Raw genomic sequence first — 13,832 nt, 5'->3', positions numbered from 1 at the left:
TGAGGGTTACTCGGCCATCTATATGCCTGAGCATTGTCGTATGCCCTTTTATCTCTTTGGTATTTATTTTCCTTAGTTTTAATCAGGTTAGTGGCATACTTGGTCAAATGGACTTTAAGTTGATCATCATATGCTGAATAGTCAACATATGAACGTACATTGTGATTAATGACTTGCCAGTCTTTGATCTCACAATCAATATTGCTCATATCACGGCTATATTGTTCACACAAAATATTCATCATATTAAACGAACAGTTCTGTAAATTAAGCTCCCACGCTGCCTTGACATTTGCTTCTACTTTGTTAATATTTGGAAATATTTGTATCCTTAAACCCCAAGGCACAATTTTGGTACTGATGTATTGTTGAAAGAATTCCTTGTGCCAGAATAGGCGCGTTTTCTTTTCAACTAATTTTTGTAGACCCAGGAAAAAGGAATTAGCATCATCTTCCGAAGCCTCATCCTTGATCCTAGATTTCTTCACCTCAGCTATAAATCCCTCCCACTCCTTACCACAATATTCCACCATCTTGACAGAGAGGTGATTACTTTCTCGTTGATTGGCTAGCCGAACGATATCAAACAAGCAAGATGGTAAAGAAGGGGCCTGTCCCTTAAAACAATAGGAACGATAATGTGCAGTAATAGTGAACAGCTGGTATGACACAGCAAAAAATAAACAAATTAATATATTAGTGTTTCAGTAGTTAGAGAAAGCACATAAAAAAAAATCAAATTGTCACAATAAATGTGGCACATGAGTGAGGTTAACAGGAAGATCAACTAGAGTATGTTAGAGCTCTGTCTTAAACGGGGGGAGCACGGGTGTTTAAATCCACCCTATAATAAGATATAAGTGGATTGACAGAGCATAAACATTAATTACAACAAGGATTGACTGTCAGCTTTCAAGTCCCTCTATGAAAGAGGATATATGGGGGTTTCCTTATACAGGAAAAATATGGGGACTCTTTTTTTTTTTTTTTTTTTTTCTTATTATTATTATTATTATTATTTTTTCCATTTTTCATTATCATTCATTTTCGGTTTTTTCGTAATTTTAATTTTATAATTAATATTATATTCCTTTAATATTCTTTATAATTAATTAAACAATTTTTTCTGCTTCACCAATTCTTATTTCCCAATTATTATACTTATATTTACTTTTGCTTTCCTTTTTTCTTTCTCTTTTCTTCCCCTTTTTTTCTTCTTCCCCCTTTCCCCACATCTACCTTTACCTCTTCACTTATTTGCCTGACACGGATTCAAACTTGTTTTGCATGCTCTCCTACCACCAGCATTGATCCCCTGCACTTTAGCACACTGCCGTTATCATCAGACATCTATCAGCAATGCTGCAAGCCACTTTGGGCGCTAGGGGGCACGCACCAGCTCAGCGTCACTGATCTGAACTCAAGCGGAGGCTTGAGTGTCAGTGCGCGCGTCCGCTTCTTCACGGCACCCATATGGTAGGCACTGATGCGTCATTTGTGACGCTGGTGTACTTTCCCAGGAGTTCCCTTTCTCCACGCCGGCGCGTTTGATTCAGCATCTCCTAGAGGGATGCCCTTCTTCTGCGCAGACGCGGTCCCTGTGGTTCCTATGGGCAATCCCCATGACATCTGCCGTGATCACCACGCCCATCTTAGAGTGAGGAGCTGCCCCCTACTCAGCTGTGTATCATCTCACTCTGATTGAGGGCAGCTTATTAGTGAGCCGCACAGCTGATGTGTCAGCGTGAGCTCTGCCAGAGGAATCATTCCTTGGTATACAGAGGCAACAGCAGGTCATAGGTATGCTTTCATCTACCATTGTCTTATCATTATTTCATTTTTCTTCCTTCCAAGTTTAATTCATTATTCACAACAATCTGGATGTGATACTTTGTTGCCACTTGCAGACTTTGTGAAAATATACTTTTTACTCACTTATCTGTCAACACTGAGGAAATATTTTTTCCTGGATTGACTTTCTTTCTTTTATTTTTCACTATCTAGTATCTGGACTATACAGATCTCTTGGGCAATTTATCTGCCCTATTCCCGGCAGTTATTATTGCAACTAGAATCAGGTAAAACCATTACCATTATTCCTTTTAATTAGATTAGTATTTTCATTCTTTTTTTATGCTATACCCCTATTACTATGATAGGTGTAACAATTATAAAGTTGAATTATTACACAAAAAATGCTACATTCTTCTAATAATTTAGATTCGTTTGATACTTTGCAGCCTATATAGGCGTTTATATTTATATTAACATTATCTTTATCACTGCTGTCGTTTGCAGTTTTAATAATTAATTTTCAAACTAATCTGTCATTATACAATCTGATGATATAGTGAATGACTTCCTATTTTGTGCAGTATAGTATTGACAGAAATCTCTTGGGATGAATTATATCCATCTCTTCTGAGACTACCTCATCATCAATCTTCCCATTTTTTCTATCATCATTTTAATCAGGTAATAATCATTAACTCTTTTACACATATCTCTCTATAGTTGTCTGTTCATCACAATTTTTCTCCTTTTCTGATTACATTTCTTCTTTCTCCCTTTTTACTTGTTAATTTTTCAATATCCCTAATATTTTTATTCTGTACCTACAGTACCTGCTTGCCTCCGGCTCCTCTTCCTCTATAGGCTTGCATCCAGGCTCTGTGCATTGCACGGTGATCCTACCCGCATGCTTAAGAGGATCATTTCCTCTTTTTCCCATCCCTCCTTCCATCTATCTGGGATTTTCCATCTGGGACTTTGAGCCAACCACGGCCAACTATTCAGGTTTTTTTAGTCCACTTTTACAGGTAAATATATTTTTTATTATTATTATTTTTTTCGTTAAAGTCCACAGCTATCACAGACACTCCATTAACTCGACTTTCGTCTATTTAAATAAAATACATTATCTTTATGTCTTATAATAAACTATGATTATATTAAACTCCATGGTCAACCAGACACGTTTGTATGTACCGATATAATCAATCTATGTGACTATTTGTATACATTATGATATATATGTTCTTGTTCATTGATATACTCTTTGTTTGCTCAGACTACTGCCCCCCATTGGTTCCTGACGAAGCCCCCTTGGGCGAAACTAGTAGAACCGTTACATGTGGGATGAAATGAAGATCACCTGCATCTATATGCACTTGAAGTATCATTTTATTTGATAGTCTGGAATTTGTCTAGTATGCATTCTATAGTATTCAATGTACAATATTTTTTCTTTTTTCTTTTTTTCTTTTTCTATGTCTTTTTATAAAGAAAACCTTTTTACAAAATAAATATTTTTGATATTCATATCGGTGTTGTGGCTCTCATGATTGAGGTTTGACCAGGCCCACATATTTCTATAGAATTTTACTGTCGATGCTTTAACAAGAGTCCCCATATTTTTCCTGTATAAGGAAACCCCCATATATCCTCTTTCATAGAGGGACTTGAAAGCTGACAGTCAATCCTTGTTGTAATTAATGTTTATGCTCTGTCAATCCACTTATAGGCAATTATGAAAGGTAAGGTGTTGGGGCGCTTACTAATGGTGAATAATAAATAATACATGAAATCCAGTGATAAACATCAAATAAATACTAGGCAGTAAAAAAACTTTCTATAAATAACAAAATAAAATAAAAAAATTCCTTGCAATATGTGCATAAATTTCCTGTCCACAAAAACGTAGTGAAGAATTAATTAATAAGAATTAACATGAGTAACTCATACACATTCCAGTGAATGAGTAACAATCTTCATGCAATGTGAGTAGATCAAAGTCTTCTGTGCAAATAACAAAATTAGCAGCAATAACATGCACACCAAAAAATGTCCAAGATAAATTCCAAAGTGAGGCACTCCAACCAAGTCACAAAAGTACTCCACTCCAGGTGCCTGTTTCCCCCAGCCTCTCACCTCTGAGGCCCCGTACACACGGCCGAGGAACTCGACGTGCAAAGCACGTCGAGTTCCTCGTCGAGTTTTGGGATGAAGCCGCCGAGGAGCTCGGCGGGCCGCCTTCTCCCATAGAACAACGAGAAAATAGAGAACATGTTCTCTATTTTCTCGTCGAGCTCCTCGGCGGCTCCATCGAGCCAAAACTGTACAGACGACAGAGTTTCTCGGCAGAATCCGGGTTTTGACCGAGTTTCTCGGTGAATTCTGCCGAGAAACTCTGTCGTGTGTACGGGGCCTGATAGGCTTTTTTAAGAGCCACTTAATGCAATCCCAATTGTAGCAGCTTCTCTACAGCAGATACGTATCCTTCCCACAGACTGGTCTCTTTGAGTCCGCAGCAGTAGCAGCGTGTATAGCCTCTTTCCCTTTAGACTAGGCATAAGCAATTAGCGGACCTCCAGCTGTTGCCAAACTACAAGTCCCATCATGCCTCTGCCTCTGGGAGTCATGCTTGATGCTGTCAGAGTCTCGCTATGCCTCATGGGACTTGTAGTTTGGCAACATCTGGAGGTCCGCTAATTGCTTATCCCTGCTTTAGACCAATGGCTCCCAGCGACACACAGCTGCAAGCTTTGCAAACAGACCAATCGCTAGCTTCGGACGTCACAGAGATTGCCTATTGGTCAGAAGCCCTCCAACTGCTGCCTACCAACCACAGTCGTACCGCCCTACAGCACCACCTCCAGCGGCCACTTATCCCCAGCAGCCCAGGTTCAACTCCCAGGACTACTCACAACCCATCAAGTGTTTGGGATGTAAACAGCTAGGGGCACAAAAAGCTAGACTGTCCATTGAATCCAGCCAGGCAGTCCCAGTTGTGGAGAAAGCCAGCAGGGGGGAACCCGCACACATCCATGCCTGCGGGCCACTGCGTTGAGGAGGACTAACAGTGGGGCATCCTGCACGAGACTGATCCAGTACAAGGCAGCAACACAGGCAGACTGTCCGGGTTAATGGAAAGATAGCCAATGGCCTATGTGATACTGACTCCTCCATGAACATACTACAGAAGAACCTCATCCCAGAGAGCCAACACACCGGAGACACTAGCCGTAAGAGTAGCGGGAGGCACCGGCTACCCGTTGCCCGCATTCACCTGGATTGGGGGGTTGGTTCGGGACACGTGAATGTGGGGGTGATGAAGGATTTGCCAGCGGATGTACTACTGAGGAATGATTTGGCCCCCCTCGTTTCTGCTTGTGCCCCGATGAAGTGAAGTGTGACTCCCATTACAGCTGCCTCTAGAAACCTGTGGCATTTGGTGGGAGTTCTGGAGATTCTCATCAAGGATTCAAACCTTTGACTGACAATGTCATGGGCTAGGGTTTCCATTCTCTTCTATATATCATTGGTGACTTGCAAAAACAAAGCATAAAGTATGGAAAAAGTTGTGCATGTGCTTTAAGTATTTACTTGTCTGGCTTTTGAGGAAGCATTTGATGGAATTATATATTCACTTTTTCAATGTCATTAAAGTTTACATTTAAATATTTAGGGTCCCTAAAAGATAAAAACCTGGAAACATCCTCAACCTCTTGTTTTATAGTTGTAAAATGTTAGGCTGCATTCAACACCTGAGCAGAAGGAGTTTTAAAAAAAATGAGAAACTGCAACCACCCCACCCTCGCACACAGCTGTCCACCCCGCCCCTGCACACAGCTGTCCACCCCGCCCCCGCCCCCGCTCACAGCTGTCCACCCCGCCCCTGCACACAGCTGTCCACCCGGCCCCTGCACACAGCTGTCCACCCGGCCCCTGCACACAGCTGTCCACCCGGCCCCTGCACACAGCTGTCCACCCGGCCCCTGCACACAGCTGTCCACCCGGCCCCTGCACACAGCTGTCCACCCGGCCCCCGCACACAGCTGTCCACCCGGCCCCCGCTCACAGCTGTCCACCCCGCCCCCGCACACAGCTGTCCACCCCGCCCCCGCACACAGCTGTCCACCCCGCACACAGCTGTCCACCCCGCACACAGCTGTCCACCCCGCACACAGCTGTCCACCCCGCACACAGCTGTCCACCCCGCACACAGCTGTCCACCCCGCACAAAGCTGTCCACCACGCACACAGCTGTCCACCCCGCCCCCGCACACAGCTGTCCACCCCGCCCCCGCACACAGCTGTCCACCCCGCCCCCGCACACAGCTGTCCACCCCGCCCCCGCACACAGCTGTCCTGTACTCAGGGGGATAAGTTTCAGATCACACTTGCACATGAATCACAGGAACACGCTGCCATTTATATCCTCAGAGCCGCATAGCTGAGAATATTTGGCCACATGCGATGTTGTTTCAGACGTCCCATCACTCACCAATTCTTGGTTACCCAATGTCTACCTCTGCACCAATATGTAAGGAGAATTCATCATCAAACATAATTGGTGCCTCTTCCATGTCGTCCTTCTGTGGCTCTGGAATCTTCTCAATCATCTCAGACTGAGATCCAGAAGTGTTTGTGGTGAGAAGAGAAGAAGACATGGAGATGAGAGTTGATGTGATGGAAACTCTGCTCTGTGACGTGTTCAGGTGAGAAGCCAATGATTCCTCACACTGTGCAGAAGAATTCCTTCCAATGGGATCTCATTTTTTCCACCTTTCACTCGTGTTTTTGAGGACTTTGGTACTTTGACTTCTTTTGGTGTAATCAATTGCCAAAAGCTCAATAAACATCCTCTGTATCCCAGTGGTAACCTTTCTCCGTGCTTCAGGAGGTTTCTCCATCTTGAAATTGTTTTGCCAGTCAACAAAATGTTTATCCTTCATCATCAATGATAGTCACCCGCCATGAAAACTCCCCTGTAAGTGGGCAGCAGAAGATGACACCAAATGTCACACATTGATGATGTCATCTACAACCAGTCCACCTGAAATGGTCACGTTGAGTATTTTCTGGGGTCATGTAGGATTGGCTGCCACACCTGGATGTTATCACCGTCCCTCTGACCTTAGCAAGGCACAGCGACTCTCCTCACCGAGTTGCTTTTTGAGCTCTTCATTCTCCCGAATAAGGTTCCGATTCTCCTCACCCACTAGGCGGCAGCTCTTGCAGGTCTGGGGGGGGTGAAGAGAGACGCGCACATTACACATTGGCATTCCTTGTCAAATTCCAAAACCTTTTCTATCTTCAAATCCATGTGTACAAGTCCTTTCTCTGCTATGAATGTGAGGGCATTGGGAATCTGAAAAGCACATCTCTTTATTATCATGTCTTCTGGAATTCATAAGTAAAAATCAAATCAAAATACAATTTGATGTTAAAAACAGTGGAGTAAATATGAGGAGAAATTCAGGAATACAGAAACAGGTAAAGTGTATGTATAGACAGACTTAACTTATTTAGTTTTAGACCTAGAGATGAATTCTTATAGGTGTATGTATTGGAAAAAAGGTAGCTTATGTATACTGGCATGTGGTTGCCATCATCCCTTAAATCAATTGAAAAACTGAAAAACCTCAGTGGTAATGGGATTTTTAAGGCAACAAAAATATGTGTGACAACCAAGGTCATAAAAAAAGTTATACATTTATTACAATACATAATTATATATCAAAGAGACAACAAAAAATAGTATCAAAAACAAGGATAAAAACTTTTCAAAGATGCTGTAGGTCACAGCATGCCCAATGGCAATGAGCTGTGAGCGTGCAGGACAATTTTCCAACGCGTTTTAAATGATATACATTCTTCCTCAGGGAAAAGTTGTACAGTATCAATTTCCTCTCTTCAGAAGATTCAAAAAAGAAAGGAAAAAGAAGAGAGGGAAAGGATAAGAAAAAAGGGGGGGAAGGAAAAAGAAAAAGGGGGGGGGGAAAGAAGAGAAGGATCAAAAAAAGAGAGAAGGAAGAATGGGGACATAAGGATAGCACTCACATGGGCCACATCTGTAATTATATTAAGGAGGAAGCAATATCTAGCATGTGGACATTGATGGTCACACTTTCAGGCCAGGGAAGTATGTTTTAAAAAAAATATATATTTAATAGCATATAAATTAACACACAATAATAAAGTATGATATTACAATTTTTTTTTTTACAGAAAATTGACCACTGTACGTTCCTCAGAAGTCGCCAACACACGTTTCGCCGTGGGGCTTCTTCAGGACGAAGACGAGGAATACATGTTTAGCAGTGAAACAGAGATTTATATGACAAATGGTCCTTCAACGGATACATCCATGAGGCACATAAGGCACAGGTAGAAAAAAATCAAAATCAGCATTGAGCTTGAATAAAAGTTCTCATAAGCCAGGGATCTTGGAATGGTCAACGCAATGGTCCGTAGATTTGAAAACTAAACGCCACAGAAAGATTGTATAACTCAGGTAGACTATCTTGTATGGTCCTGGGCTTACTGGGACAACAGATGGCAGCAGGTTAGCAAAGCACATGGAACCCTATTAGGGGGGGCCCTTAGTTAGCAGCACCACCAGGAGACAACAGTGTTGAGGTCTATATGGGAGCCAACAAGCTGAATATAGAATCGCGTCTGTGTCCCAGGGTGTACACGAGGTAGAGACAGAAGAGACATGTGCCCAAGCCTGCGGGGTGTGCGCTCTCAAGAACCCAAGCAAAACGTCAGGAAGGGCACCGATGTTAGAATAATTGATGCTCCCCAATCCTCAAATCCATAGGAGCTCCTCCTGCTGTACAACAGCTTTGGGGAGGACAAAAAATGAAAGAAACCTCTATCCAATCGGAAAATTAACCCTCCAATGATTCTTCTGTCACACACAGATACTCCCACTCCTTCAGGAACTGGGAGAGGAATGAACGCTATTTTTGTTGCCTTAAAAATCTCATTACCACTGAGGTTTTTCAGTTTTTCAATAGGTGTATGTACTTGCGATATATTCACCTTATTTCATTGTGCCGGTGACCTCTGTTATTGAGACAAAGTGATTGAAAATTCTAATTGTTAAAGTTGTCAGAACAAAAGGGAAGTTTAAATCTTCCAACATGGACACCTGTACTAGTGTCAACTAAGAGTTTCCTCTTGCTTAATGTTGCATCTCCGGGAGAGGAAGTGAAGGGAAATTTCCCCCCAAGATGACTGCTAGTGTGTTTTCCCTCTTTACTCCTCGTACTGTAATTCTATACAAAACTAAAACTAATGCGGCCATACTGGGGCAGAGCGAAAATAAATCATCAGAAAGGCCATGCCTCCAAAAAATTCCAAGGGCAGGGAACATATCAAATGGCCACTAACCCATGAAACGGAGAAGGAAAAGACTGATCCCCCAAGTATGGTCCAGGAACGGGCCAACAGGCCCAAAGCAGTCAGAAAAAACACCTGCTCCCACCAGGATGTTCTTCCCAAATGATCCCCCTAGCTCCTGGTATAGCACAGAATTACCTCCTAAACCACCTGGTTGCGGAGGGTAAATGACACCAAAGGCCCACCTTGGCGTTCTTAAATACTTACCGGTCCCAAACCGCTGTGTACCTACAAATGGTGCACGATGGATGGTGGATGGCGCTTCACGTCATCAGAGGGCGGCGGCGGACTTTTGTGACAACGGTATGTAATGACATCACTTCCGGTGATCCGAAGATCACCAGAAGTTAGTCAGCGGCCATCTTGGTAATGGGCTTTCTTGGCTGTGAGGCTAACATCTCCTCCTCTGCTACTTGGATCACAGGAAGTTCCTCAACAGCCATGATGGAACAGGCAAACCCACCCCTGAATGCCCACTATCCATAGCTTGAAAGCTGCTCCCGTAGGAGAGTATTAACACTCTCAACGTATAAATTCTGCCCCCCCAGATTGAACCTTAAAGGGGCAAGAAAGAAAAAAAATAAAATCAAATACCACCGCTGCCAAGGGTTGTCTTAGTGGATGTACAAATACACCCAAATAGGCAAACGCCTCCATCGCTCCCCTGGAAGCAGATGGGAAAGGGTGTGAGGAAATCATCACACAATGGAATGAAATGTTGAGAAGAGTCCCCCCAACCTCCAGGGGAAAAAAAACTTGCAGCACCTAGATTACAGCTCGTGACTTCACCACGGGAAATGCAAGCCACCCAAAAGAAATATATATTATCCAAAGACATGAAAATCCAAATCATGAAATTATGTGAAAAATAAAAAAATAACTGATCTTCTACCTAAAGTGTCAGCAAATATTAACAATGCTAAAGAATAGATAAATATTCTACACTATTTGACACTGCAACCCCACTCGAATGAACTGCTTGCTCCGATTGCCAGATATCTGACAGCGCTGTACGACCTTAGCGCGTCACGTAGGTTCACAGATTAACTGTATGGCCACGCCCCGACATGTTTCGTCACTTCCGACTTAATCATGGGATTGGCCGTACCGCATTGACACCTCACTCATATACTTACAGCTCCACCGATCACGTGCACGTCACAGCCAATGGCGCGCGGGCGCGGCCATATCTATGGGCGGAAGTGGCGCACACCACCTGAGCAGCAAAGGGCAACGCACAACAGAAACAGATGAGACGTAAGATGGGGTAAACTGATTGGAATTACAAAGTTGGCGGTCCAATAGCGCGCTCTGTCAGCAACTTATGAACGGCTTCTCGAGTGTCCCTGTGACCATAATCCACCAGCACACAGGCTTCCTCCTATCATTATGTTAGTGGAATCATGTCATAGACTAATCTAAATGCATCATGTCATGAACTGATCTCAATGCATATATTAATAAATTAGCAGTAAACATGGTTACAATGTACATTTTAACATAGGTCTGAAATCTAAAAAATGCTTTACTCAAAGCTCACAAGGTAAATATTAAAAACAAATAAAAGGTGAAATAAAATCTGGATGAATGGTTAAATGGACAGTATGGAAAAGCTAATGTGAATAAAGCAAGCTGTTAAACTTATGTGATATAACACTATTGAGCCTTAATACATATAGCAATAAATCACACTGAATAGCTTAAAAAAATAAAAAATAAAAAAGGACTCCCTCTGTATCTGACCGCCCAGCCTTGCACAAAAGGTCACAACTGGCTGACAGCATGCCTCCACATACTGCACAGAAGTGCAATCATAGAGGAGAGTCAAAAGTGGAAGAGGAGGGCTACTTTAAGAGTTGCTTATGAAACAGTTCAAATCAACCTCTATGTTTAAACCTCGTGGAAAGAGACATTTTAATGAGAAAATCCACTGAGTCTCACGTTGTGAAAGGTCCCTTACTCTATTCGAGCCTCTCCAGGATGGATAGACACAATCTATCCCACAAGATTGAGCCAAAGTGGGATCTTGATTGTGTAACTTTTTAAAGTGCATGGATACACTATGGTATTCAACACCTTTTTTGATATTAGCTAGATGCTCGGCAATACGCACTCTTGAGAGTCTCTTAGTCCTCCCAACATATAGTAGCCCACATGGGCACCATAGTAAGTAAACAACATAAAATGAATTACAAGTACTAAACTCCTAAATCTCAAACACTTTGCCATCAGTGCCTGTCACTTCACATTTCCCTCTATTGTGCACCTTCACCTTTCGGCAACAGATACGTTTCCTACAAGGAAAGAAACCGTTGAGGTCAATTTTGATGTGGTGATCTGGTGGGTCCAAGATTTTACGGACAACCCTATCCCCAAAATTCGGAGCCCTTCGGTAGATGAAGCAAGGTTGTTCAGGGAGAGCCCCCCCTAAATGTATATCTCTACTGAGAATATGCCAATGGTTTCTATCTCTTTTATACTGTATATGGAAACCTGTCAGGAAACCCCATTGATGTTGGTTAGTGGATTGTTCGGTCTCTTTTTTTCTTTAGACATAACTCTTGGTACCTCAGCCACTTGTTGAATAATGGCGTTCCGATTGGGTTCATCATAACCTTTCTGTATAAATCTGCTCTTTAGTTTATCTGCTTGTTCTAGATAATCGCTATCTTCCGTGCAATTACGCCACACTCTTAAGAATTGACCTTTCGTTATATTCCTGATCCAAGCTGGATGATGGCCACTCCTGATCGATAAATAACTATTACGGTCAGTGGCTTTAAAGAACACCGTAGTTTTCAATTCTCTTTCATGTTGTTCTATTGTAACATCCAGAAAATTGACCGAATTGTTACTGATGACCTAATCAAGTTTTAATGTTGTTGGTATTATCATTGAGGCCTTCCAAGAACTGTCTGAGATCTACTTCCGATCCCTCCCAAATAAGCATGAGATCATCAATAAATCTTCGATAGAAGATCAGTTGAGATTTCCGGTTATAGAAAATATGTTTATCTTCCCACTCTGCCATGAACAGGTTGGCGAGGCTGGGAGCAAATTTAGCTCCCATTGCTACGCCAACCTGTTGGGGAAAAAAATAAACCAAAAATAATTGTGTGACATACAAAACTCCAAAGCCTGACCCAGGAATTTCTGTTGAATATGTGGGATATCATCTCTCTTACTCAACGCCCAATTCAATGCCAATGCAGCATCCTCATGTTGTATTATTTTGTATAGGGATGCTACATCCGCTGTTACCAAAAAAAATCTTGAATTTGGGTTGATCTTTACTTCTTCCAAAGATGTCCGCAAATCAGCCGTATCCTTAAGGAACGCATTAGCATGAAATTATAACAATGGCAAACATTTTGAAAGCACCTTCAGAGAAAATGGTGTACTGTCCGTGATACTCTCTTTTTATTTGCACTAACATGCAATTTTTCAGGACAAGCTTTCGGGGTGTTTCCCCTTCTTCAAGGTCCAAGCAGAACGCACCTTCACAAATTTTACAGGTGCCAGAACAAAAACTGCCTGAAATAATATATACAAAAAAAAACATCTATGTATCGCCAGTGGTCTATGGGTTCTGGGTCCCCCCGCATCTGACCAGGGTGCATTCCAGGAAAGGGATAGTTGTTGGATGTGGATTCCCCCATGTCCATGAACATTATGAGAAAAAACACAGGATCTCCAATCCGCGGATACAGAGAATTGGAAACAAAAAGCCACGGTGGTCCCCCAAACCCCAAATCTGTCTGTTTTGCCTAAACTATATCCCTCAAGGGAAGGGTCTGTAGCTTTCTGCCTCATTCAGGCCCGGGGATTTCGTGGCTTTTAGTTACCTGATCCAGTGCATTTCGAGCTGGAGCAAGACCTTATTCCAATCCCCCCCCCCCCCCGACTGGAATGTGGATTCTATCCAACACAGTAAAATTCACTGTGGTCATTCTATAATTATGACATCTAGCTACATGTCTTCCCAAGGGGAGGTATAAGTTGCCAATACGCATGGAGTGTACATGTTTCTCCATGCGTTTCCATAGTTCCTGTTTCGTTTTTCCTATCATAGTCAGGCCTCTTCAAGATGTCCACCATCTCCACAAAGGACATATTTGAGGCCTTATATCTCCTCCTCCTGGATCGGGACGTTTCTGGCTCCGGGCTTTCCTCCTCGTTACTGCTATTATCACGCACCCGCCATGCGCTCTACCCACCGGAAACTCTAAGTTCTTATGTTGAACCATCAATTGCTCGCCACTATCCTCAATTTTTCTAGTCACAGTGTGCGTATGTACAACATTGTTATTATGGCACAATGCAGCAAGTCTTCTTTTTGGGTGGTACTCAAACCTCAGTCCTCAAGTACCCCAACAGAATGAACACCATACACTCAGTTATGTCCATATGTATTACCGTATTCCTGGATAGATTCTCTTGAGGCATTTCTGCTTTCCATGGCAGGTGGACATATTTTATAATGGCCAAAGCAGAACATCTCTGAGAGGCATTGAGGGCCAACATGTTCCAGAACATCTGCCTGGTTTCAATGGAGAAATGTCACCACTTTCCTGGTGCCAAGGTCAGGTCATTCTTCATTTGCCACCAAGCAAAGTTCTGATACACAAGGTCATAACCCC

The 13,832-nt window shown here is 42.6% G+C and overlaps 1 long non-coding RNA gene across 2 annotated transcripts; it reads left to right on the top strand.

The window, feature by feature from the left end:
* The first annotated feature begins 1,982 nt into the window (after window positions 1-1,982).
* Window positions 1,983-3,162, top strand: LOC120925092. Of its 2 annotated transcripts, none has more exons than XR_005746545.1 (4): window positions 1,983-2,078; window positions 2,381-2,475; window positions 2,622-2,819; window positions 3,071-3,162. It is a non-coding gene; the product is annotated as an uncharacterized LOC120925092 (long non-coding RNA). The 2 variants fall into 2 exon arrangements; XR_005746544.1 differs by having other exon boundaries at window positions 1,997-2,078; window positions 2,376-2,475.
* The last annotated feature ends 10,670 nt before the right edge of the window (window positions 3,163-13,832 follow it).

This window comes from Rana temporaria, chromosome 1, assembly GCF_905171775.1.
Source record: "Rana temporaria chromosome 1, aRanTem1.1, whole genome shotgun sequence".
Taxonomy (NCBI): Eukaryota; Metazoa; Chordata; class Amphibia; order Anura; family Ranidae; genus Rana; species Rana temporaria.
Note: the sequence above shows the minus strand (reverse complement) of the source record. Positions and strands in the feature narration are given on the sequence as shown.